Raw genomic sequence first — 26,308 nt, 5'->3', positions numbered from 1 at the left:
AGTGTTGTAACAGGTGTGTTTTTATAGTTTACTTAACCTTAGTTTTATAGCGCATTAAACTTTCTGGGTTAAAACTGTGAATAGTAATTTGCAAAACAACCTGTTGAAATTAGTTTTGATTTAGCAGTGAAGTCTGTTTACTGCTTCCTCATCATTTTATGTCACATATTAATGATCTCATGCTGGTAGTAAGATACTCTTTTCCGTATTATTTGTTTCTGTTGAGATCTTTGCTGCCAAAGATATTGCAATTAGGGCGACTGCTGCGGGTTGTGAGACCTGCCAGAACATATGAAGCTAAAGCATGTTAAAATGCGGATCTAGTCCCCGATGTGATATTTTGGCTGTCAGTGAGGTGACAATAGAGATGTCTCCTCGATCACCCATAGCGAGTTTTATTTTTGTGGACCCCAGCTCATTCAGTCCAGAGATGAAAACACACACCTACTCCTATTGACCGCTCGAGTTCCATTGATTGCTACCTGCGGCGACTGTACCAGTACTGGCTGTGTTACAGCGTTGGAGAGAAAATGATCTCCATGGCTAGTCTTGCATGGTATAACTCCCTAGTGTGAAGGACAAATGACCGAGTCCTTGCTCGGAGATCTGTCTGTGCAGTGTATCTCTATTTACCCCCTGATGCGGCTAACTTAAAAGGGTGCTTTGAACGTGGATGCACCTTTTTGTCATTCTGGAAAATAAAAAAAATCCTCGACACAACATCAAAGCAGTCTCTTGAAGCTGCACATTTTTGCTGCATTATTACAAATGCTGCACAGCTTTCTTCCAACTCTCAATTTCCATAAAGGTTTGTATCGGTGCTTTTGCATGTTGGTTTACTAAATTTAATGACATGAAAGTAAAACAAGCATGAACAAAGTCAGTACGTTTGACTTTGCATAGTGCATTCATTTGGCACTTGCAACAAAATGCCTCTTCTCTTGTGGCCACTACTATTTTTTTGCTGAGTTCTATTACTGTTTTTTAGACTCTGAACACTGGTACGTTCCTGTCCAGTGCCCATTGTATGTGCTCTGACCCCTAATATATATTCAAATTGGCCAATATCTGATTGGGATATTTAACTCTCCTACAAGGCCATAGTTCAAAATGAAGAAACTATACCAATGGCAAGAAAAGTTAAATGTTAGCTGAGGACTGCAGCACTTATTGTGCCTTTCACTAGGTTGACAAAGGAAACATGCCTTCTGGGCTATCTTTGTAGCTTGACTGTTGCAATATAAACATACAGTGGGATCTGTTAACATAAACCTCTTTAACATGCAAAAAGCTCCCTTTTAAATATTAGAAAGCCCCCCCTATGTAAGTCTTGTAGCTCACAAGGTAGGATGCTTGGCATGTAAAAGTGGGGCATGTAGAAAAATAATGTTACCATGTCCCTTCAGTGACAAGGCCCTAAAAACAATTTTAGTGCGGCAGGGCTACCTATCCTATGTAGAAAACAAGCTAAAATACTAATTCTGCTATCTCAGGAATGGTACAAGCAAGAAAATAATGAATCTAGTATTTTAAAAAAAGATTTAAAATCATATTACTTGGTGAAATCAGATTTGTATTAAATATTAAGAAAAGTTAACTTTTAGAAAGTTACCCTTTACCTGCCTAAACTGTCAAGAGGCTAAAAACATAAGCCTCTGCCAGCTCACAGCCTGTACTTAAGCCCAAGAACAGATGGGAAAGAGCTATAAAATGCCTCCCCGGAACAAACATTTGAATGACCTGAATGAGCAGAGAGACTCCTCTGAATTCCACAGAATTTTCAGAGTAAGATCTGTGGGCATCTTTTTGATGCCATACTGTCAAATCCTGCTTGATAGGTCTGCTGAATAACATGTACCACTAGGGACAAACTCGAAAGGGAGAGAACAGGATGCCAAGACAATTCTTGTGTATCCTTTGTCAGGTTGCTGAAGGACCCTGATTTTTTCTTTCTAGAATTCAGTCTCCTCATTTGTTTTGGATACTGTGACTGCTTCAAACTGTTTTGTAGGGAGAGATGTGAGCAGATCCAAACACCCCTAGACTTCAGAGCCCAAGTGTAATGTGTCAGAATATTTTTGCGAACTTGATAATGCTCTGGCACAAGGTATTTTGTGTCTGTTTGCATTACAGCAAATAGGAGCAACTGAAAAAGTGGGTAGGTTTGATCCCTGCACTTTTACTCATTGGTTAGGGAGTGCCCACAATTCACACCCATCCACTTGTTTGGGCCAAGTACAAATGTGGCACCCCAGGGCACCCTCATCAGAGCACTGCTAGACTTGCGAATTGATGCCTTGTGGACTGAGCCTGCTGCACTTGGCATGAGAGGTTTTCAAAACTTTTATACCAGAGCCTCAAGGGCACTGATCACTAAAAGTATCCGATTGGCAGTTCCATGCTGCCAGACTAAATTTCAGGTTGGTCCTACAAGGAGAAGAGTTTTTCCTTCTTAAAATTACAAAGTTCCTTTTCAGATTGGGACTTAAAACCTTTTTCATACTTCCCTACTTCCAGGCCCTAGTGAGGCAATCTACTGGTTTTCAACCCACACGCCATCTCTATGAGTGTCACTCCACACCTAGGTCTTAGCCTACCACGACCATTATCCGTCATGTGCTCTTTGAGCTTTTTTGCACTTTGTACACCTAAATATTAAAAAATTCATATCTCTGGTCCTCCTTATTGCATTTTTAGCATTTTCATATCACTTTGCAAATTATTTTTGTCTCTCTTGGAGTTGTTTTTTTTATTGTGTTGTGTAACTGCCTTTGCTTTAGTACTTCTAAATGACTTCTGCATGTTCCTTAAGTTAAGCTTGGCTGCTGTATGTGCCATAGCTACCCGGATTTGAGTTCAGGTTTTAATCACTGTAACCTTTGACTGGACCCAACATGTTAGTGACTTGGGCCTGATTTATAACTCGGCAGACGGGTTACACCATCACAACAGTGATGGATATCACATCCGCCGAAATCTAAATCCCATATGAAAGAATGGGATTTAGATTTCAGTGGATGGGATATCTGTCATCTTTGTGATGGCGTAAGCCATCCACTGAGTTTTAAACCAGGCCCTTTATTACTTGTGGTGGACTACCATCCTCCAACTAATCAAAGTTAAGCAGAAGTTTTCCCTCTAGTTGTCAACTAAGGCCAATCATCCAACAACTACATCAAACAAAGGATCTCTGGTTGTATCAACCCAAGACTAGATACTGCAACTCGCTTGATAAAGGACTTCCTGCATATCAGATACCTCGGCTGCAGAGTATACAGTATGGCACAGTGTTACTTGTTAAGGGTCTCTCAAAAAGAATCCATGTATCTAGGTACTTTAATGGCTCTCGCAGCAGGACAATATTTATTTTACATTCACAGTATGACTTGTAGATGCCTGAACAACCTTGCCCTTCATTGTTCGAGGAACAAAAGTCAATGGTATATTCTTGCAGGAAAACCATGGACCAGTAAACATGAACTCTTGACAAAACCACTTGTTAAGTTCTCCTATCAAAGTCCCTATTTTGAAATTCTCTTCTAGAAAGCTGATAGCAGGGAATAAATACAGAACATAATTGTAGCTAGACAAGGATATGAGGCAGGATGAGAGTCATGGATGAGCTAAGACATAATGAAGAAGAGGACATCCAGACATTAAAAGTAGAGAGAAAATTTAAACAGTATTGTGGAGGATAAAATTAAAAGAGGATTAACAAGAGAACATTTCAATCATCACAGTAAAAGTACATTAGACAGTAGATGTTTAAAGAGAGAGATAATAAAAGTGTCGAAAGAGAACACTATGGAGCCCCTCACTGAATAAGACTATAGCAAAAATAATTAACACATTAATAGTGTTTAAGAACAAAAGTTAGAAAAAACAGAACCAGAGGAGAGAAATGTAAAAAGAATACAAAGGAGTGTAGAGTGGTCTTGTTAGACATGGGGTCCTTGGTTGGCAGTCAGGTTACCCCCTGTCCAAGCAAGGATCCTCACTCTAGTCAGGGTAAAGGAGAATCACCCTCATTTAACCCCTGTTCACCCGCTTGGTAGCTTGGCACGAGCAGGCAGGCTTAACATCAGAAGGAATGTGTAAAGTATTTTTGCCAACACACACATAATACAGTGAAAACACTACAAAATGACACCAGTTTAGAAAAATAGGTAATATTTATCTATATCAAACAAGACCAAAACAACAAAAAATAAAGCCGTATGGGTGAGCGTGCATCGAAAAAGGCCAGCGATGGATTGATATCTCACTCGCAAGCGAGACCGTGTGTCGTTCCTTCTCCGGTCGGGTTGGCGTGCATTGTGTCTTCTCTCCCGCAAGAGAGCAATGCATCGATTCCCAGATGGGCACCTCGGGTCCCGGCAGACTTTGCGCTGATTTTTCACGCCCAGCGATGTTGTGTTGAAATCTAGTTGCACGGTGTCAGGAAACCGTGCTGCATGGGGCTTTTTGTCGTTAACAGCAGCCGCTAGCGGGCGTAGAGGGTCATTTTTCCAGCCGCGATGTGTCGATCTACCAGCCACGATGCAGGTAGAGCGTCGATTTTAGCCGCAAGGCCAACAGCGCGCCATTTATCATCCACGTTGTGGATGGTGAGTCTAAAGTTTCCCCGCATGACGGTCTGTGCGTGGATTTCTGTACTTTTCCACCAGCTTCACCTTTCAAGGGCCCAGAGACAGGTTAGGGCACCACTGGCAGGGCAGGAGTCTCAGCAGAGAGTCCAGGTGCTGGCAAAGAGAAGTATTTTTGATGCCCCCGAGACTTCAACAACAGGAGGCAAGCTCAGTTCAAGCCCTTGGAGATTCTTCACCAGTGGGAAGTCATACAAAAGCCAGTCTTCATCCTCTCTCAGGCAGAAACAGCTACTGCACGCCAACCCAGCAAAGCACAGTCACAGGCAAATAGGCAGTACTCCTCCTACAGCTCTCCAGCTCTTCTCCTTGGCAGAGGTTCCTTTTGGTTCCAGAAGTAATCTGATTTTCAGTCGTTTTGGGTGCACTACTTATACCCCTTTCTGTCTTTGAAGTAGGCCTACTTCAAAGGGAAGTCTCTGTTGTTCACAAGAACCTGCCTTGCCCAGGCCAGGTCACAGACACAGAGAAAGGGGTTGGAGACTGCATTGTGTGAAGGCAGGCCCAGCCCTTTCAGGTGTAAGTGGCCACAACACCCCTCCCCTCCAGCCCAGATGGCTCATCAGGAAATGCAGGCTACACCCCAGCTCCCTTTGTGTCACTGTCTAGAGGAGAGGTGCAAACAGCCCAACTGTCAAACTGACCCAGACAGGGAATCCACTAACAGTCAGAGTTACAGAATGGTGTAAGCAAGAAAATGCCTACTTTCTATAAGTAGCATTTTCAAACACACAATCTAAAAACAACCTTTACCAAAAGGTGATTTTTAAATTGTGAGTCCAGAGACCCTAAACACCACATTTCTATCTGCTCCCAAAGGCAATCTGCACTTAAAAATATTTAAAGGCACCCCCCATGTTAACCTATGAGAGAGATAGGCATTGCAACAGTAAAGACCGAATTTGGCAGTATTTCACTGTTAGGACATGTAACACACATCAGTACAGGTCCCACCTTTTGCATACACTGCACCCTGCCGATGGGGCTACCTAAGGCCTAACTTAGGGGTGACTTACATGTAGGGAAGGTTTAGGCCTGGCAAGTGGGTACACTTGCCAAGTCGAATTTGCAGGTTGAAACTGCAGACACTGCAGTAGCAGGTCTGGGCCACATTTACAGGGCTACTAGTGTGGGTGGCACAACCATTGCTGCAGGCCCACTAATAGCCTTTGATTTACAGGCCCTGGGCACCTCCAGTGCACTTTACTAGGGACTTATTAGTAAATCAAATATGCCAGTCATGGATAACCCAATATACACTTATACCTTATACATGGAACACTTACACTTTAGCACTGGTGAGCAGTGGTAAAGTGTCCAGAGCAAAGAAAACAGCAAAAACAGAGTCCAGCACACAGAAACAACCAGGGAAGCAGAGGCAAAAAGTTAGGGGAGACCATGCCAAGGATGTCAAGTCTAACAGGTCTACAGTATAAAAATCAAACAATAGATTGAGTAAGACAAGGTGTTTTTCATATTTTCAGAACGAAGATGATGATAATTAATTGGCTTGTTGATTGAGGCGGGGTGGAACCCTTCTCAGGCAGTAACCACAATTCTTCTCAAACCTTAAGTTAAATTGTGCTCAATCCATCTGGTAGTTTGGCATAGAGCAATCAGTGTTGATTCAGAGGCAATGTTTGACATATTTGTGCAGCACTACACCATCCTTAGAAAACAGTGAGAATGCTGTTCTTACACAAAGTACCTGGTTAGCGTAAATAATAAAGCCGTTCAGGCGAGCATGCGTTGAAAATGGCCAGCAATGCTTTTATTTCTCTCTCGCAGGCGAGACCGCGTTTCGTTCCTTCTCTGTTTGGGTCGACATGCGTCATTTCTTCTATCACATAAGAGAGCCATGTGTTGATTCCCAGACAGGCACCTCGGATCTGGGTAGGCTTTGCATTGATTTTTCACACCCAGTGATGTTGTGTTGAAATCCAGTTGCACGGTGTCAGGAAACCGTGCTGCGTGGGGCTTGCGTCGTTATCAACAGCTGCTTGTGGGTGTTGTGCATCATTTCTCCACCCTCGATGTAGGTGGAGCATCGATTTTAGCTGCGAGGCTGGCGGAGCGTCATTAATCAGTCGTTTATCATCTGAAATTGATTTAATAGAGACTGCTTTCTCCTCAGACTCATCATTTGATTTTCTTCTATTGTATCTGTTCTGATCTTTGTTTTCCTTCTAGAAGAGATAACACTATCAGAGCATGATCCTACAGCTTTAATTCTTTGATTCTGTAATATTTTCTTGCAGATCACACTGTCATGTTTTAGTTTTTCTATCAACTAGCTGTAACGCTGAGCCTTTTATCGGGCTGCTACTGTTTTTTTGAGAAGTCCAAAATAGCTATCTGTAAAACTCCTATATCCTATTTCAAGCTTTCCATTGTGTCCAGTCTTGGAACACATTGTTTTCTCCTTCAGGTTGTGTTTACCAAGGCACATTCGCTTTTCCCTCCTCTCCAATTACACTTTTACTGGGCTCATTGAACAGAAACTGCCTTACACATGTCAGCTTTAGGTTGGTTTTCCCCAAATCTTTTGCCTTCCTCATAATTTTTGATGATCTCAAGTTTGCTGGCCTTAGGACTCTGCAAACTTCACCATTGCTAAATTGTGCTAAAGACATGGTAATTGTGGTTTATCCTCATTTGGCATATTTAATTTAATCTGTAAGACCGTGTAAAGCGCCACTACATGTGCACCGTAAATGAAATGCTACTAGTAGGTAGGTCTGCAGCACTGATTGTGTCACCCACTTAAGTAGCACTTCAGACATAGTATCTGGAGTGCCATTGCATCCTGTTTGTGCAGTTTAACTGCCATGATGACCTGGCAAAATAAACCTTTTGCCAGGGCCAAATGTACCCTTTTAGTAAATATGTCACCCTTACCGTAGGCCCTGGACATCCCAGACAGTAGGGTCCAGTGTATTTAAAGGGAAGGACATATACTGATAAGCTTTACATCTCCTGTTGCTGAAAACCTCTTACAATTTTTTTGACTATTGCAAGTCCTCTACATAGACTAACATTGGAGTTACATTATAACATTTAATAAGCTGTAATTTCCAAATAGGAGAACGTGACCAGTTAATGTTTGATGTCTATATTGTAGTGAACAATCCTAACTTATGGTGAAGTCAGATTTCAATTATAATTTTGAAAATGCCTCTTTTAGAAAGTTGCATTTTCCTGCCTTAGCCATTTAGTGCCTGTACCTGGATCCCATGCCTGGGTATAGCTGACATTTGATCTCTGTGCATTCCACCTTGACAGCTACATACAATAGGGAGCTTAAGTGTGCCTCGATGGGCCATCAATGGCAGGATGGGAGGGAGGAGCTGGGCACAGCCCCACTTACACTTGAATGGGCTGTGTTCTGCCTCCACACAAGGGGCTGCAAATCCCCAGTAGTTAGATTCAAGGCAGGACAGGGAACACAGGGTGCCTAGGGACTTTAAAGGGAAATCTTTAGAAGCTTCTTCCCTACTTCAAAGGCACAAATGGCTATAAACACTGAACCCCAGACACTGATATTTCAGTACACTTCTGAACCTGTGGATATTCTGCCAAGAAGAAGGACTGTTGTGCTCCTGATGGACTACTGCCTCACTGGATTGCTGCCTTGCCTTAAGTACAGAAGGCCCCAACAACCCTGCTCCTGCATCTGGACTCTGCCATCTGAGTCTACCCTGCCAAGTGGTGCCATCCCAGTCTTAGACCCTTGGAAGTAGTGCTAAGATGCTCTGCTAGACTCTGTGGATCCAGGGGAAATGACGGATCTCTTCTGCTGTGTGGTGCAAAACTGCTGTGAGAGTCAGAATTGCCTCAAAAAGCTGCATCCCATCATAGCCCTTTGCTGCATCAGAACCACCATTGCACAACACATCCTTAGTGCACACTTGTGCATTCCTCATCAACAACAGCCTTGCCAATGATGCCGGGCTCCCCATCACAGCCTTGCAGATCCTCGGAACTGAGGCATTGCTCCAACTGTGTGACACATCCTTGACTCCGCACTTCACATTGCAAGCGCTTGTAGACGGGATCTCTGCTGATGATGCAGCAGGACCTCACATGATAGCCTTGCCTCATCTTGGAACCAGTGCATTGCTTAGGCTGCATGAAATACCCATGATGCAAATCCCGTGAATGCTACACAAACTAGGATTTAAAGTACTCTGTACAGCAGGCCTTACTGGGTCCCTGTTGCCAATCTACCCTCCATTCCGGTCAGCCTGAACTTGTGACTTTGTCCTGGTCCGGCGCAATCAAAATTTCCACAGTTGGTGCTTTACGCCTTATGGTGCTATGTTTACTAAAATCTTTAAAATTGAATAACTCCGGTTCTACTGATTGTATTTTTGTTGTTTTGATCATGATTATAAAAATTACTCTATTTTTCTTATGCTGCTGTGCGCTAATTTTATTATGTGTTTTCACAGTGTTTCTGGGCACGATAGGCTCCATCACTTAAGAGACTTTCAGTGGCAGTGCCATTCTCCTTAGAAGGATAAGTGCTTGCCTGCCACTGAACTGGTACAAGCTGTGATCCTCCTGCCTATGTGTGACACAACACTGCCTGGGGCCATTTATATTAATTAACTCCAGGGATATTGATGTACACAATGCGTAGGACATGTGGGGCCAGATGTAAAAAGCGTTTTACATGGCGCAAACTCAGAAATTTGCAGTTTGCACCATGCAAAACGCACATCTCGATACCCATTCCCATTTTGCGAGTCGGTACCGACTCGCAAAATGGGAATGCGACTCGCAAATAGGAAGGGGTGTCCCCTTCCTATTTGCGATTCGCACCGCAATGCAAAATTGCTTTGTGACCGCGAACGCGGTCGCAAAGCAATTCGCAGTTAGCAACCATGTCAAGTGGGTGCTAGCTCATTCGCAAAAGGGAATGGATCCTTATGGGACCCCTTCCCCTTTGTGAATGTCGCCATAAATATTTTTTCAGAGCAGGCAGTGGTCCACTGGACCACTGCCTACTCTGAAAAAACTAAACCAAATGGTTTCATTTTTTCTTTTGTATTGCAACTCGTTTTCCTTTAAGGAAAAAGGGCTGCAATACAAAAAAAAAACAGCTTTGTTGAAAAAGCAGTCACAGACATGGAGGTATGCTGTCTCCAGCAGGCCACCATCCCTGTGATTGCAGGGAATCGCAAGGGGGTCGCAAATTGCGACCCACCTCATTACGATTATTGAGGTGGGTCTTTGCGAGCCCCTTGCGATTCGCAGAAGGTGTCTGAGACACCATTCTGCATATGATTTTGCAACTCAGAAATTGCGAGTCGCACCGACTCGCAATTTCCGAGTCGCAAAAACAAATCTTGCTACATCTGGCCCTTGATGTTCACTATTGCCTGGGATCACTAATGTTCGTTATTGCCTAGAGACATTGAAGGGCATTACTGCTGGGTCAATGTTGCTCATTACTGCATTGGACCATTCTGCTTTGTCTTCTGCTTGCTACCATTAATGTTCATTTTGGCCAGGCACCATTTAAGCTCATTGCAGCCTGGGGCTATTGCTGCATACTAATGATTTTGACCACTGGTGAACAGGACTTCCTGGGTCTGATGACATTCTTTACTGCTTCGGTTCATTGCCGTTTGCAATGCCTCCACTGAGGTATAGACTGCCTAAGGAAATTGTTGTTCATTACTGCCTGGGGCATTAATGTTGATTGCAATGGGGCTTTGAGATGTGTTATTGCCTGCGGCCATCGAGGCTCATTATTACCCAATGCTCTGAGTATCTTTATTGCATTCGGCTAATTTAGGCCATTACATTCTGAGGTATGTGTGTATTGATGCAACTAGATCTGTGACAAAAGGCCAAAGACATTGTTTCTCGTCTGTGAGCAGATTTCCACACATCATTAGGGGCAGCACTGCCACTGGTGAGCTGCTGGTGGGCTAATGCTAATTAGCACCCTAGAGGCTCAGGTACACATATTGGGCCTGATTACAACTTTGGCGGAGGGGGTTAATCTGTCCCAAATGTGACAGATATCCCGCCCACCGTATTACGAGTTCCATAGGATATAATGGACTCATAATACGGCGGGCGGGATATCCGTCACATTTTGGACGGATTAACTCCCTCAGCCATAGTTGTCATCAGGCCCATTGTGTAAAATACATATGAACAATCCAACTTTGTCAGTGCATTGGGTCTGTAATAAATATTAAAAATAATTGTTGGATCATTCTGGTAACTTGTCCCATCCTGACAATACAGGTGTGATTTTAGGATTAACTTTGTTTTTCTCATAGATCAGCTACTGCCTTTTTCAGTGACAATAGCTTTTGTGTCTATTCACTGTAGGCACATGCCAACACTAAATTTGTGCATGTACCACTTTTAAATACTAGACACCTTACCTTGTGGACCACATGGACTTCTTATGGGTGACATTTAGTTTTTTTAAAGTAGGGATTTTCCATCAAAAGGATTATTCAAAAAGGATTAAATTTACAGGTTCAGCTAGAGAGTTATGCGCTACAGTAGTCAGGCTACACATAACGGCCTGAAGTGCCATGTTTTCCCTTGTCAAACTAGTGGATGCTACATTTGCTGCAGTCCTAAGTTTTCTGTGCTATTGGTGTATTTTCCTGCTTCACATACTATGGCGTTACTACTTAAATTAAATAAGCAAATTTGGGAACTAGACAATTTGACCATGTTTAGGGTTCAAAACTGTTGGAAATGGCTTTTCTGCAGGGTCACCCCAAACTTTTTGACTTCCTCCTCTTATTTTTCTGACCTCATTTTCGCTGGCTTTATGACTCTGCGCACATTACCACTGCTAATCAATGCTCAAGTGCATAAGCTCTCTCCTTAAAACATGGCGACATTGGCTCATACCCAACTGGCTTATTTAATTGACTTGTAAGTCCCTAGTCAAGTGCACTACATGTGCCCAGGGCCTGTAAATTAAATGCTACTAGTGGGCTGCAGCACTGGTTGTGCCACCCACATTAGTAGCCCCCTAGCCATGTTTCAGGCCTGCCACTGCAGTGCCTGTGTGTGCAGTTGAACTGCCACTTCGACTTGGCATTTAAAAGTACATTCCAAGCCTTAAGCTCCCCTTTTTCTACATTTAAGTCACCCCTAAGGTAGGCCCTAGGTAGCCTATAGGACAGGGCACTATGTAGGTAAAAGGCAGGACATGAGTCCTATATGTCCTGGTAGTGTAAAACCCCTAGATTCATTTTACACTGCTGCAAGACCTGCCCCTTTCATAGGATAGCATTAGGGCTACCCTCATAAACTGTTTGAGTGGTAGATCCTGATCTGAAAGGAGTAGCCAGGTCATATTTAGTATGGCCAGAATGGTGATACAAAATCCTGCTTAAGGGTGAAGGTGGATTTTAAATTACTATTTTAGTAATGCTACTTTTAGAAATTGAGCATTTCTCTACACTTAAATCCTTCTGTGCCTTCCAATCCACGTCTGGTTAGGTTTAGTTGACAGCTCCCTTGTGCATTCACTCAGACAACCCTAAACACAGGATGCTCAGTCACACTTGCAAACATCTGCATATTGAATGGTTTTTCCTGGGCTGGGAGGGTGGAGGGCCTGACACTTACATGTCAAAGGACAGTAGCCTGCCCTCACACAAAGGACTGCCAAACCCCCTACTGGGGCCCTGGCAGACAGGATGGAACTGAAAGGGGACCTTGTGCACTTCTAAGCCACTCTTGGAAGTCTCTCCCACTTCAAAGACACATTTGGGTATTCAAGCAGGGTCTCTGACCCTACCAACTCAGACACTTCTGAAGTAGACACTCTACTTCATCAAGACACTTCCTGAAGAAGAGAACCTGAACCAGAACCTGCAACCTGCCAAGAAGAACTGCCTGGCTGCCCAAAGGAATCACCTGACTGCTTTTTTTAGAAGGACTGCTGCTGAGCTGTTGCCCTGCTGCTCTCTGGCTGTGCTGAGAAGGGCTCTCCAAGGGCTTGGATAGAGCTTGCCTCCTGTTCCTTGAAGTCTCAGGACCAAAAAGACTTCGTGTCAGATGTACTAAACTTTTTGCACGTCGCAAACAGCTAATTTTGCTGTTTGCGACATGCAAAAAGCACATCGCGATGCCCAAACCCCATTTTGCAATTCGGTTACACTGGTTACCAAATCGCAAAACGAGATTGTGAGTCGCAATTAGGAATCAATCAATCAATCAATCACGATATTTATAAAGCGCGCTATGTACCCGTCAGGGTTTCGAGGCGCTGGGGGGAAGGGGGGGGGGGTGGGGATGTACTGCAGTTAGCGGTCGAATAGCCAGGTTTTGAGGAGTCTCCTGAAGGTGAGGAGCTCCTGGGTCTGGCGTAGAGATGTGGGGAGAGAGTTCCAGGACTTGGCGGCGAGGAAGGAGAAGGATCTGCCGCCGCAGGTCTTGCGCTGGATTCGGGGGACGACGGCGAGGGCGAGGTTGGCGGATCGAAGTTGACGTGTGGGAGCGTAGAAATTGAGTCTGGAGTTGAGGTAGGAGGGTCCGGCGTTGTGAAGTGCCTTGTGAGCGTGGGTGAGGAGTTTAAAGGTGATCCTCTTCTCCACCGGGAGCCAGTGGAGTTCCCTCAGGTGAGGGGAGATGTGACATCGGCGGGGTATGTCGAGGATCAGTCGGGCGGAGGCATTTTGGATACGCTGGAGTCGTTTGATGTCTTTGGTTGGGATGCCTGTGTAGAGTGCGTTGCCGTAGTCAAGTCTGCTGCTGACGAGGGCTTGGGTCACCATCTTTCTGGTCTCTGTTGGAATCCACTTGAAGATTCTGCGGAGCATGCGGAGGGTGTTGAAACAGGAGGAGGAGACGGTGCTGACCTGTTTGGACATGGTGAGTGCCGAGTCCAGGATGAAGCCGAGGTTTCTTGCGTGGCTGGCAGGGGTGGGTGGGGGTCCGAGGTCGGCGGGCCACCATGAGTCGTCCCAGGCCGAAGGAGAGCGCCCGAGGATGAGGATTTCCGTCTTGTCGGAGTTGAGTTTCAGGCGACTGTTGTTCATCCATTCGGCGATGGATTTTAGTCCTTCGTGGAGGTTTGTTTTGGCGGTGAGTGGGTCTTTGGTCAGGGAGAGGACGAGCTGGGTGTCGTCGGCGTAGGAGATGATGCTGAGGTGATGCTGGCGGGCCAGTTTTGCGAGGGGGGCCATTTAGACGTTGAACAGAGTAGGGCTGAGGGAGGATCCTTGGGGGACGCCGCAGATGAGGTTGGTGGCTTTGGAGCAAAAGGGGGAGAGTCGGACTCTCTGAGTTCTGTCGGAGAGAAAGGATGAGATCCAGTGGAGGGCTTTGTCTTGGATGCCGGCTTCCTGGAGGCGGGTCAGTAGGGTGCGGTGGCAGACTGTGTCAAAAGCGGCTGATAGGTCGAGAAGGATGAGGGCCGAGGTTTCGCCGTTGTCCATTTGATGTCTGATGTCATCTGTGGCGGCGAGGAGAGCAGTCTCCGTGCTGTGGTTTCGTCTGAATCTGGATTGTGAGGGGTCCAGGATGGAGTTGTCTTCGAGGAAGTGGGTGAGTTGTGTGTTGACGATCTTCTCGATGACTTTTGCTGGAAAAGGGAGGAGAGAGATCGGGCGGAAGTTTTTGAGATCGTTGGGGTCGGCCTTGGGTTTCTTGAGGAGGGGTTGGATTTCAGCGTGTTTCCAGCTGTCCGGGAAGGTGGCGGAAGTGAAGGAGAGGTTGATGATCTTGCGGAGTTTGGGGGCGATGGTGGCGTTGGCTGTGTTGAAAACATGATGAGGGCATGGGTCCGTGGGGGAGCCTGAGTGGATGGTGTTCATGGTTGCCATGGTTTCTGCGTCGTCCACGTGGGTCCAGGCAGTGAGGCGGCAGTCGCGGTTGGAGACGTCGGGGGGGGATCTGGCGGTGGGCCGGTGTTGAAGCTGTTGTGGATGGTAGCGATTTTCTGGTGGAAGAAGGTGGAGAGGTTGTCGCAGAGTTTCTGGGAGGGCGGGATGTCGTTGGCGTTGGCTTTTGGATTTGAGAGTTCTTTCACGATGCCGAAGAGTTCTTTGCAGTCGTGGGCGTTGTTGTTGATGAGTTCGGTGAAGTGGGCGCGCTTGGCGACGCGGATCCGTTGGTGGTGTTCACGGTTTGCGTCTTTGAGGGAGGCAAGGTTGTCGGGCGTGCGTTCTAGGATCCACTTCTTTTTGAGCTTCTGACAACGGCTTTTGGAGGTGGTTAGTTCGTCTGTGAACCAGGCTGTTTTTTTCTTTCCTTGGTTGGCGGTGGGCTTCTTGAGTGGGGCTAAAGTGTTGGCGCAGTCGAGGATCCATTGATGGAGGTTGATGGCGTCTGTGCTCGGGTCGGTCGCGTCGGGTGGAGGGTTTTTAACGAGGGTGCTGGTCAGTTGGTCTTGGGTGACTTTGCCCCAGCGGCGGTAGGGGGGTAGATGGATGCGGTGCTGCTCAGTAATTTTCTTATAGGAGAAATGGACGCAGTGATGGTCGGTCCAGTAGAGTTCGGAGGTGTGGCTGAAAGAGATGTGGTTGCTTGAGGTGAAGAGGGGGTCGAGGGTGTGTCCAGCGATGTGGGTGGGAGTGTTGACCAGCTGGCGGAGTCCGAGGTTGAGGAGGTTGGAGGTCAGTGCTGCGGTGTTGACGTCGTTGATACGTCGTTGATATTGTTCCCTTCCTAATTGCGAGTCGCAGCGCGATGTTGTATTGTTTTGTGACCGCGAACACGGTCGCGAAACAATGGCAGTTAGCACCCATTTCAAATGGGTGCTAACCCATTCACAAAGGAGAAGGGGTCCACATGGGACCCCTTCCCCTTTGTGAATAGCATTAAAAACATATTTCCAGAGCAGGCAGTGGTCCTACGAACCACTGCCTGCTGTAAAAAAATGAAACAAAAACGTTTCATTTTTTAGTTTTGTAATGCATCTCATTTTCCTTTAAGGAAAAGGGGCTGCATTTAAAAAAAAAAACTGCTTTATTTAAAAGCAGTCACAGACATGGTGGTCCCTCTGACTCACAATTTGCAAGTCGCAAATCGGAACCTACCTACATCTGGCCCCCAATTCCTGCAAGAGAACTCTCTGTGCAGCGAAAATCGATTCACAGCCTGCAAGAAACAATGCACAGCCTGCATTGCTGTGAGAAAATCACCGCACGCCGAACCGGAGTGACGCAGCCTGACTTCGCAAGGAGAAGATCAATGCAGTGCCAGCGTAGCGCCCGGAAATTCGACGCACGGCCCACTGGATCGACGCAAAGCTGAGCCGGAACAACGCAGCCCGCCTTCCTGAGAGAAATCGACGCATCGGCAGCCATGCGATAAAAATTTCCATGCAATGTCCACCGGATCAACCCAGCCCCTGTGACTTCGTCCTGAAAGCGCCGGATTTCAACGCATCGTCCCCGGGGCGTCTGGAAACCCCACCACCCGAAGAGGATCCCAGTCTACGCTCCAGAAATTGACACAAAGCCTGCCCTGCGTGCGCCTTAAAAATCGACGCACACCTCCCCGTTGTCCATGCATCTCCTCCTCTGTGGTCCCTTGCGGAGAATTAGAATGCACACTAGGTACTTTGTGCTTGAAAGAGACGTTTGTTGCTTTTAATAGACTAAAGACACTTTATAGCATTTTTACAGTGATATTTCAACATATACTGATTGCATCTTAATCACTTTGACCAGATAAATATTATATATTTTTCTAAACACTGTGTGGTGTATTTATGTGGTGTTCTACTGTGTTATTGCATGATTTATTGCACAAATACTTTACACATTGCCTTCTAAGTTAACCCTGACTGTTCAGTGCCAAGCTACCAGAGGGTGGGCCCAGTATAATTTGGATTGTGTGTGACTTACCCTGACTAGAGTGAGAGTCCTTGCTTGGACAGGGGCTAACCTGACTGCCAACTAAAGACCCCATTCTAACATGAACACATACAATAATGAGTGGACAGCAGCTTCCCCCACATGCTCAGTTAAAATCCCAGTCAGAAAAATATGGAGGCGGCAAAATAAAACTGAGTATTTTCTCACAGCATATAAAATTTAGATTTGTGTTTTCTACAGGGAGCTCTCCTGTTGCTTAATGTGTCAGTGAAACTAGAGAAATATTTCATTCAGTACAGGAAATTATCACTTTCTTTAACTCTGTTCTCACTGCAGGCAACAAAAAAAGATTCTACTTTGTAAATATCTTTAACTTTTGTTTGTCGTAATTGATCTATCCCTTAGCTTAACCGTTGGGACCAGAAGGGGATCCCTCTGACTAGACTGTGGAGATGTTCCACTGAATGTTTAAAAAGCATGTGCCTAAATTGCATTATGGCCTTGACCCCCAACAGATGTGTCAGAAGAGTAATGTAATAGGCCAAAACAAAAGAGGACAAAACAGTCTTGTGCACTGAGGCCCCTATTTAAAAGCAGCTTGCGCCACTGGTGCTTCATTTTTTGTGATGCAGGGGTGGTGCAGGCTGCTCACCCATATCTGCAGGGCCACGCAAAGCCACTTTGCATGGCTTTTCATGGCCTTGTAGCTATGGAGTAAGGCAACGCAGCACAGGTAGTTGGTTGCCTTACTTTGCGTCAGAGAGGTGTTTCCATGGGTGTTGCATGGGTGTTCCCACACAGCATCCATGGATTTTGATGCATTCCCAGAATTGCAAGATTTTGTAATCCTGGGAATGCGTCAACAGCTTATGCCATGGCATAAGATTGACGCAACAGGGGGAAATATCTTTATTTCTCCCCATTTTTTCTCTAGGTGTCCATAGAAGAATGAAATCGCCCCCATCAACTGTTTTTGAGCAAGAAGGTGTCCCTTCCTGCACAGAAACAATCATTCTCACAATTCAGGGACCCTTGCACCATGGTGCAAGGGTGCCTGCATTTTCACATGGCAGCAATTTGTGCACCAGCGCACGGGGAGAGGACTGAAATGTGCTGTATCTTGTAGATACTGCACATTTCTTCCTTTTACCAGTGGCCCTGCTCAATGAGCCTTGTAAATATGGCTCTGAGTTTCTCACCTGAAACTTTCTGACTGAGTGGCTTTTTGAATGGGTTGGTAGAGTCAGACAGCAAAAGGAGTATCTCTCAGATATTTTTGAAAGATGTATCAAATTTTACAGCGAAGACCACATGTTCGCAAAGCAGTGAGATGTTTGATTCCATGTCGCCAGACACAAAAGTACCCCTAAACTCTTCATGGTGAGAAATCGTTATCTGCAAGTGCTAAGGACTATGTGCAGGCCCTGAGCTGTGGGTCAGTGATTGACCCAAGCAGACTTACATGCGCCCTCGCCGCTCACAGCTTTGGCTCCCTAAGAACTGGCATTGTGGGAGCAGAAGTACATTATCATAAGTGGATTAATGGACTCGTGATTATAAGTCAGGTTTCTGTTAGTTTCAAATGCACCTTACAGTCCATGAGTTATGGTACAAAGTAGTAACAGAAACTTGTTTTCATATAGCAACACATCCTAAAAGTCTGCCATACCCAACTGTTATAAATAAAAGATATTGAGACCCAAATTATGATGATCATTCTACCTACCTCAAAAAAAACCAGGAAGGCTGAATTTGCACTTCCAGGATTCATACTCATGATCTTTAGAAGACCTTTTTGTCAGTGCTGAGTATTCAATTTACAGAACCATTGTGCCTCTTACAATGATATAATAACTGTTTTTAACATTATTCTTCGTACCATGATTCTAACATTTTTACCCGCTGTAAATAACGTGCTATGGTACTCAGTATAAAAGATTTAATGCTGAATTTATGACCTACAGATTACTCTCTGGTCACACCAGCAAGTGTTCAGCTGCTATGGCTTCCTGGCACGTTCAGGGGGCTGAACAATCATTATCACTAGTACACCTCTGAGCAGAACAATCAAAAACCTAAGGCTTCCTGTACTATGGGGATCATGTTGGTTCTTTGCAAGAGAAATGAAAGTACACCTGCATCCAGTAGAGACTTGCAGAATACAACCACTCACCCTGCATTGGAGGCACAAGGCTTGAAAACAGCTTCTTCGCTAGACAGGCTATATGATGTGTGACAGTGCCTTCCACCCAAATATCACTTTGAGGATCATTAGATGGATGATCTTGTTTGTGACGCTAATTCAACCTTTCCTCCTGTTCTGTAATCCAGAGATTGAGTTGAGAGTGTCCATGGGTGGGGAACCAATATGCATGGCACATTGTTATTAGAAATTACCCCCACTAACGGTGTTCCTACAGTGCCCCTAGATATTCAGTGTCCCATCGAATAATAGAGGTTTTGTGTATAACTGATCACCAACATTACAGTATAACTCAAGCAAACACTCACTAACATCTTTAATAGTAGACCTGCAGTTCCATGAGATTGAACAACAAAGAGTGCATGTTTATTTTACTGTGGTTTAAGTCATCAAGTGTTAATAAAATCACGTCCACCTCTTGTAATCTGTTAATTTGAACTACAATTCGGACCACAGTTCCCACCGGTACATTTTCTCATCTCTTACTGAAATCACATGTAGCTGTAATGCACTTTCAGTAATGTTCATTCTAGACAGATGGAAAGAAGACAAGCTTTTTCATTACCTTTAAGCTTTCTTTGTAATAATTAATGTTTTTCTTTTCACAGGTAGAAGATTCAGACAAAAAGGTATGAACGTCCTCTTTGGCAGAGAGAATTTATCTGAAAATTGATGAAGGGATAAAAGTTTCTTGTGTGCTCCTAATCTGAGTGATTGTAGCGCTCTCCTTGAATAGTTGTGCTTTGCATTGCTTCAGAATTGTTTTATGAACTATTGTTACGTTATACATCATTACCACGAAAAGCATTTATTCAAAGTGTGTATTATTACAGATTTCCACTAAACAAGTAGGATCATTGAAGAAATAATGTTATTTGAAATGACCTTTTGCGTTATTTGAGTGCGTATGAAAACAGTGTAAAAATATCTTAATTTTGAATCTGTGCAAAGCACACAGGTCAACTTGAGGCGGGTGTTCCTCTTCTCAGTGTCCTCAGTACAGCAACATGCTGCAATAACGGTATGGACTCTTTTCAATTGCGATTTTCTATTAAGGGGTCCTTCATATACCAATTTATGATGCTGTTAACATTTTAACTGTGGCTGGTGAGGTCTTTTCAACCTGTACAATGAGCCTGTGGTCTATAGGCACCACTGAATTGATGCCAGGCCACTGAATTGATGCCTGTGGTCTATAATCACCAAACTTTAAAGTGACAGAGCTGGATCTCAAACTACATAGGGACACATTACAACTAATCAACATTTGCTCTGCAGTACGTGACACACCAAACATCTCAAACTTCATCATGTATCATAAGGTTGACAAACCATCAATACTCTTAAAGTGAACCAACCACTGTCCCTATCTCATTGCACCCTATCACCATACCAAGGTCAACATAAAAGAGAGCAAATCTTCTTGTCCTTCAAAGATTTCTTCATAGAAAATCTAAAACTTGAACTCCTGTCTTTTCCTGTCAATTCCACGTCCGACACCAACACCTTTCAACAAATGTTTTTGAAAGCTATGTGAACAGCTACACCCCAATAGCAGCACTCAAGTGCAAACAAAAACCTTCAGCACCCTGGTACTCTAAAGAACTTGCTGACAATAAATATTCTATCCACAGAAAGGGAAGAAAATGGAAGAAAAACAGATCTCTCAATAAACTCTTGATACTGACATTTCTTCATGCAACACTCAGACAGCTCATCCCATCAGCTGAAGTAAAGAACTATACCAACACCAACAATCAAGCTACCTACAGAAGCAGAATGCTGTTCAGGACAATCAAGCACAGCATCAACTTTTCTGCCAGGCTCACCTATTCCTCACTCCAGAGAAAAGGGGAATGACATTGACATCTTCTTCAGTGAACAAAAAAAAACAGTTTGGACAGCACACTGAAAACACCAATGCTGCTTCATCTCTTACACTCAAACCTTCCTGTAGACTCTTGCAATGGTCAGCCTTCTCTTGCACATCTTTATGACATACTCAGATCACTCAAAGCAGCCTATTGTGAAGATGATGCCTTACCCACATCCTTCAGCAAAGCTCTCTGAGGGTCACCTTTCTATCCCTGCTCACCATAATCAATGCCTCCCTGACTCAAGCCACCTTCCCAGAAACTCAAATGACAGACCAGAACATCCCCTACTGAAAAAAACCTACACTAGACCTTGATGACCTCCCCAACTACCAGCTCATCACTTACCTAGCATTTATCAGCAAAACCATGTATGTTGAACTTCACATTGGTTCTGGCCACCTCCTGCATGACTACCAGTCTGGCTTCATTCCATGCTGCATCACAGAGACTACTATCTTACACATCACAGAAGATGCCATCTTTACCAAAGATGGTTGCTATTGCTGGACCTCTCAGCTTCCTTCGACAGTTGACCATCGCACCCTCGTATACCCCCTGGTGTCTCAAATGGGATTTACCAACAATGTTTTTCGCTGGTTCTCTTCCTACCTTTACAGTCAACACCAGTTTGTTCACATGGCACATCCCCTTCACAAATTGTCCCTATTGCCCCTGGAGCCATTTAAAGTTACATACTGTCTCCTGTCATTTTCATCCTTTATATGGAGCCACATGGTGCTTCTCTCACAGATAACAGCATCAAGATTCTCCAACATGCCAATAATACACAGCTCTTCTTGATTTTCTCCACTTGAGACATCCGATTTTTTAACTACTGCTTGCACATCATCCAGGCTTGGATTTCCAGCTTCTACCTTAAGCTCAATTCAGTCAAGTCAGAATTCCTGGTATTTTCCAAGAACAACAAATGAGAAACAGTACAAATCAGCCTCAATGACAAGAACCTTGATGTTTACGAAAACCAACTTTTACCAAATGCCACGTCACCTGGTTTCATCATGTACACCAACCTCACCCTCAAAAAATATATTGCCAAAAAAACAATTGGCTTGTACCAGCTTTCTCTTCTGAAGAAAGAATAACTGTTTTTTCTGCAAAGCAACTTCAGAGCTGTTTTCAAGCCACTATGCACTCTTATCAGGATAGTAGTAATGCAACGATTCCTTGACACTCAGACTCCACACTGGCACCCCTTGCAGTCATCCTATACGGTACAGCACATCTCATCCAGACCCTGCAGACATATGATCCCATAACCCAATCCTGATGGAACTCCATTGGCTCCCCTTGATGGCATACACCATCCTCAAAACCAGTTGCATCATTTACAGAGACATCACTACCATCACCCTACAATATCTTGCACACAAGCTCACCATCTCTGATGGTTCTCAGCATACGCACAGCCAGGATGCAGACTAAGAAGTGTAAAAAGGGAATAAACAATCCAACAACTTTTTCCATCAATGCACCCTGGATCTGGAACAACATCCCCATCAGGGCTTCCCAAATGCTGTTACAATTAAGGAAACAGCCAAAGACTCACCTCTTCAAAGTACACTTCATCACAATGTATTAACCACCCTCAGCAAAGCTTCCTCTCTATTTACTGAGAGATGAATAAACTTCAGATTCATGTGGTACTATTATAAAAACAAACCTTTCTAGCAGTTTTCACTGAAAACCCCATGCCATGTTTATTTGACTTGATATCACAATATATTAGGACAGTGAAAGGATGTGTGTCCAGCTATCCAGGGCTTGTGGGGCTGTATTATAGTGGGTGCACCAGGGACATTACAGTCATGTACACCTGCTTTCTGTGCCTTCAGGGCACATTCCTATTAAAGATGCGGCTGCATAAATTTGCACTGACCCTTCCGACATTTGGATCGCACTGATGCACCGCAGCATCAGTATGAACTGTAAGAGGCATTCTCTCATTTGCATGGGAGTGGCCTCTAGCAAAATGAGAGAAGGCTTTGCCTCTGCATCTTTGCAATGTTATATACTTGGAAACAAAGCCAAAGGAGCTGCCAAGCGGCACAGAGTATCAACCACAAAGATGGGGCACACTGTTAGGACGCTCACCAAAGACAACCTTTCAAAGGGAGAAAAAGGGTCCATGTCCCCTTCCCAGACTTCCCACATTAGGCATGTGTAGTCATTCACTGCACCCATCTGTAGGGTGATCTCGGCCCCCCTTTGAAAGGCCGACATGTTACAACCTGCATGGTGAAAATTGGATTGGCTGCTTCAGCCAGTCAATCCACCTTTCACTAATGTGCTGACCTTGTGCAGGCATGCGTTTGCGGCTGAACTGGTGGCAGTGCATACCTGTAATAGCGCGCACTGACCATGTCTCCATCCAGAGCACCCTTTTAAAAGTGTGCCACAGTGAAGACCAGGGCAGTGGACACAGGGGCAGTTCTAGGATTTTTTGGGCCCCGGGAAGAAAGGGAAAGTGTGAGAGTCCTCTAATTTGCATACAGCATGTGATAACTGAGGAAATCCAACTCCCAAGAATGGAGACATATGTCCATAAAGATGCACTGTTTCACAGAACTGTTTTTTAATCAAAACATATGCAGATGGTATAGCTCCATACATGAGCGTTGATAAATCAGCAGCTCAATTAACACTGTCATACCCCGTAATGATCCTACACAACTGAAATTAAAAATTAAATCCAATGATCCCTGGGAGGTGTTAACTCCTCTTGACAAAGACAATCTTTTAGTCGACACTCCAGAATATTGTTTCCTTCTTTCTATATATTGTGATGAACAGAACACTCATATGAACAACAATGTGTCAATGAGGAGGAATTGTTGATGTTTTGGTCTCCAGTGGCCAGAGGTTTGGGATACCTTCATTAGGAGCCAGTGCTAAGAGAATGGGGCCAACACAGGGCCACACCAAAACATGATCATCAAATTGGCTGCTCACCAAAACCCAACAACATACAGTAGATAAAATTCAACAGAGCACTGTTTAGACAAGGAAAAATGCTCTTGTCTGCTCCCAACCGCATGCAGGTAACTAAGAATTGGAATACTATTCAATCATCGAAGACTGCTCATGTCTGATTCTAAAGCAACAGAAATTGTGTGTCAGATCCTTGCAACGTTTTTGCCAGTTGCTCAGACTTGCAATTTTTGTCTTTATAGACATATGCCTTCATTTTTGGAAGTTGGATCTTGTGACCAATGTGAATTTATAAGAATAACTGTATGAATAAGTCCTCCAGAAGCATTTTCATTGCTGACAATTGTCTACCCAGTTTTCTTGAGGCATATTGGGTAGTCCTGTGATTTTTTGTACTTCTGGAACATTAGTATTTTCTTGCCTTAGCCATTTGATGCCTACTGCCTGTCTCTGATACCATGTCTGGGGTGGGTGGGGTGGGGTGACAGCTGGGCTCTGTGTATTTCTTCTAGACAGCCACACACAATTGGGAGCTTAGGTGCGACCTGATGGGCCTTGATGGGCCATGCTGGACAGGATTGGAGGGAGGAGCTGGGCACAGCCTCACATCTGAAAAGGGCTGTGTCCTGTCCACACGCAAAGGGCTGCATAACCCCTGGTGTGGAGTCTGGAGTCAGGGCAGGAAGAGCAGGGTCTCTGTGCACTTCAAAGGCATGTCTTTGAAGTCTCCCTCATGTCAAAGGCCCAACTGGGTATAAGTACTGGACCTCCAACACCACACCTACACTACACTTCTGGAACTGTGGATACTCTGCCAGGAAGAAGGACTGCTGCACTGCTGAAGGCATGCCACTCTGCTCGAATGCTTATTTGGAGGCCCCTGCTCTGCTGTGTTAACCTGAGTCTGCTCTTCTCTTGCCTGGGAGTGAGAAGGACTGGACCTGATTCTCTAGAACCCAGAACCCACAGTGACTCCAAGGGCTACTTGGCTGGCCTCCTGAACTGAGGTCTCAGGGACATAAACGTTCTGCTCCAGTACCTGGATTCTGCCATCTGTAAGTAAGCCCTACCAAAAGGTGCCACCCCAGTCCTGGACCCTTGGAAGTGGGTCTAAGGTGCTTGCTCCAGTGAAACTGATGCATCTTCTGCTGTGAGAGCAGAATTGACGCGTCACCTCTACTGCGTGGATCAGAACTGCCACAACCAGAATCGCATCACTGTTGTACCTGGCATCTTGAAACCAGCATATTACCTTCAGAACTGATACTGTAGTGCTTTTCTCATCTCAAGGTCCTTGTAATCCCATCAACAGCCACAACAATGCCAAAACTCTATATCGCAGCCCCTGCACTCATTGGAACCAACAAATTGCCTGGACTGCCCAACTCGTCCTCGATATCGATGCATTGGGAACTCACACAGCAGTCTCATCATATCTCAGAACTGATGTATCGCTGCTGTTGCGTGGAGAATATCAGAAGGTGAACACAGGTTAATTTGGGGTATGCTTGTGCCTCACCCTGACAATAATTGTGGTTGCTGCTTGACCAGGGATCACACCCTAGTCAACAAACAACCCAATTTCTCACAACTGCCAAAGACGCAGTCAGCATGTGATTGGAGGAGTAGCTGGTTTGTGGACTGTTACTGCCCCATGATGGAGTGGCATAGTAATGGTGTTGCTGCTCAAATATGGATTTACCTCAAACATTGAAAAACAAGAGCCTTGGCAAATAGGAACAGTTGATTTAATTAAACACAGTGGCTGGGAGAGCAGTACAGATTTGGGGTCTGATGACTGTTTTAGAGTACATTGGTTCTGAGCACGCTTCTATACATTTCTCAAAGTGTCAAAACAACGTTATGCATTCTTTGGAGAAAGAAATCTAGGCCTGGTCACAGAGTCATAAATTTGACCATCTGATAAAGTGCGCTGGTGGGTCTCAACCTAAAATGGTCATAATTCAGGACAGTAGGTAACATGTCCAGATGTCCGGTATGGGGAGCGTGTGATCACTGCATGTTGTATGTGTGTGCTATGTTTTGATTGGCTTTATGATGTTTTGGTAACATGCACCCCTCCATCCAAATGTGTTTTATCGAGAGCCAATCTCCTAGGACCATTGTGGTTGTCGCTGCCTATCTGAGGGATTGACCTGGGGTTTTTCCTGTTCGTGTGTTTGTCAACGGCTTGCGTGCCACCCCACCTGTGATCTGTCCATCAGTTGCTTCAGGCCTAGGTCACAGGGCTTGCCTGACCACGTATTTCTGACTCAGGGTTGATCGGTTTGCTGTTATGTGTACACATATCATGGCATATTGTTTTTATCAGTATTAACATGGTCATGGTCCCAAATGGATGCAGAAAATGCTGGACAGTACACTACAGCCATTATTTGGGTGCATTGGATCCCTCACATTCCTGAACCCTGGTATGACTGCACCTGTTGTACTATTGCTAGCTGAGAGAGACCCCATCACATAGGCCTCACAGACACAGTCCAATACTACACAGCCCATAGTTGGTCACCCTTCCTGTGACCGTAAAATTTTCCCCTCACACCTGTCTGCTAGTTGCACAGTAAAATACAGCCTTAATTTAAGTAAATTGGCCACCTAATACCACCTAATACCTCTGGCACCAGATGCCACTGCACCCGTTGCACTACTGATGGCTTTGTTCCTGACATGGACCCATACATATAGTCATAATACAATCCTTTGAAGCACTTGGAGTGGGGATTCCTCAAGATCTTGCAGCCCAACACCATGCCCCTCTCCCTAGGCCTCTCAAAAATGGTTTAGCAGAGGGAATTG

At 44.8% G+C, this 26,308-nt stretch overlaps 1 protein-coding gene across 4 annotated transcripts in view; it reads left to right on the top strand.

Moving 5' to 3' along the window:
- SYT1 (synaptotagmin 1) overlaps positions 1-26,308 on the top strand; it is a 3,823,670-nt gene that overhangs the window by 2,376,031 nt on the left and 1,421,331 nt on the right. For 2 of the 4 annotated variants that reach the window (XM_069228783.1, XM_069228779.1), the window contains exon 8: positions 19,274-19,294. The exons of the other annotated variants lie outside the window; for them this stretch is intronic. The gene's annotated coding sequence lies outside the window, so the exon portion shown is untranslated. The remainder of the gene's footprint in view (positions 1-19,273; positions 19,295-26,308) is intronic. 4 annotated transcript variants of the gene reach the window in all.

This window comes from Pleurodeles waltl, chromosome 4_1 (assembly GCF_031143425.1).
Source record: "Pleurodeles waltl isolate 20211129_DDA chromosome 4_1, aPleWal1.hap1.20221129, whole genome shotgun sequence".
Lineage (NCBI taxonomy): Eukaryota > Metazoa > Chordata > Amphibia > Caudata > Salamandridae > Pleurodeles > Pleurodeles waltl.
Note: the sequence above shows the minus strand (reverse complement) of the source record. Positions and strands in the feature narration are given on the sequence as shown.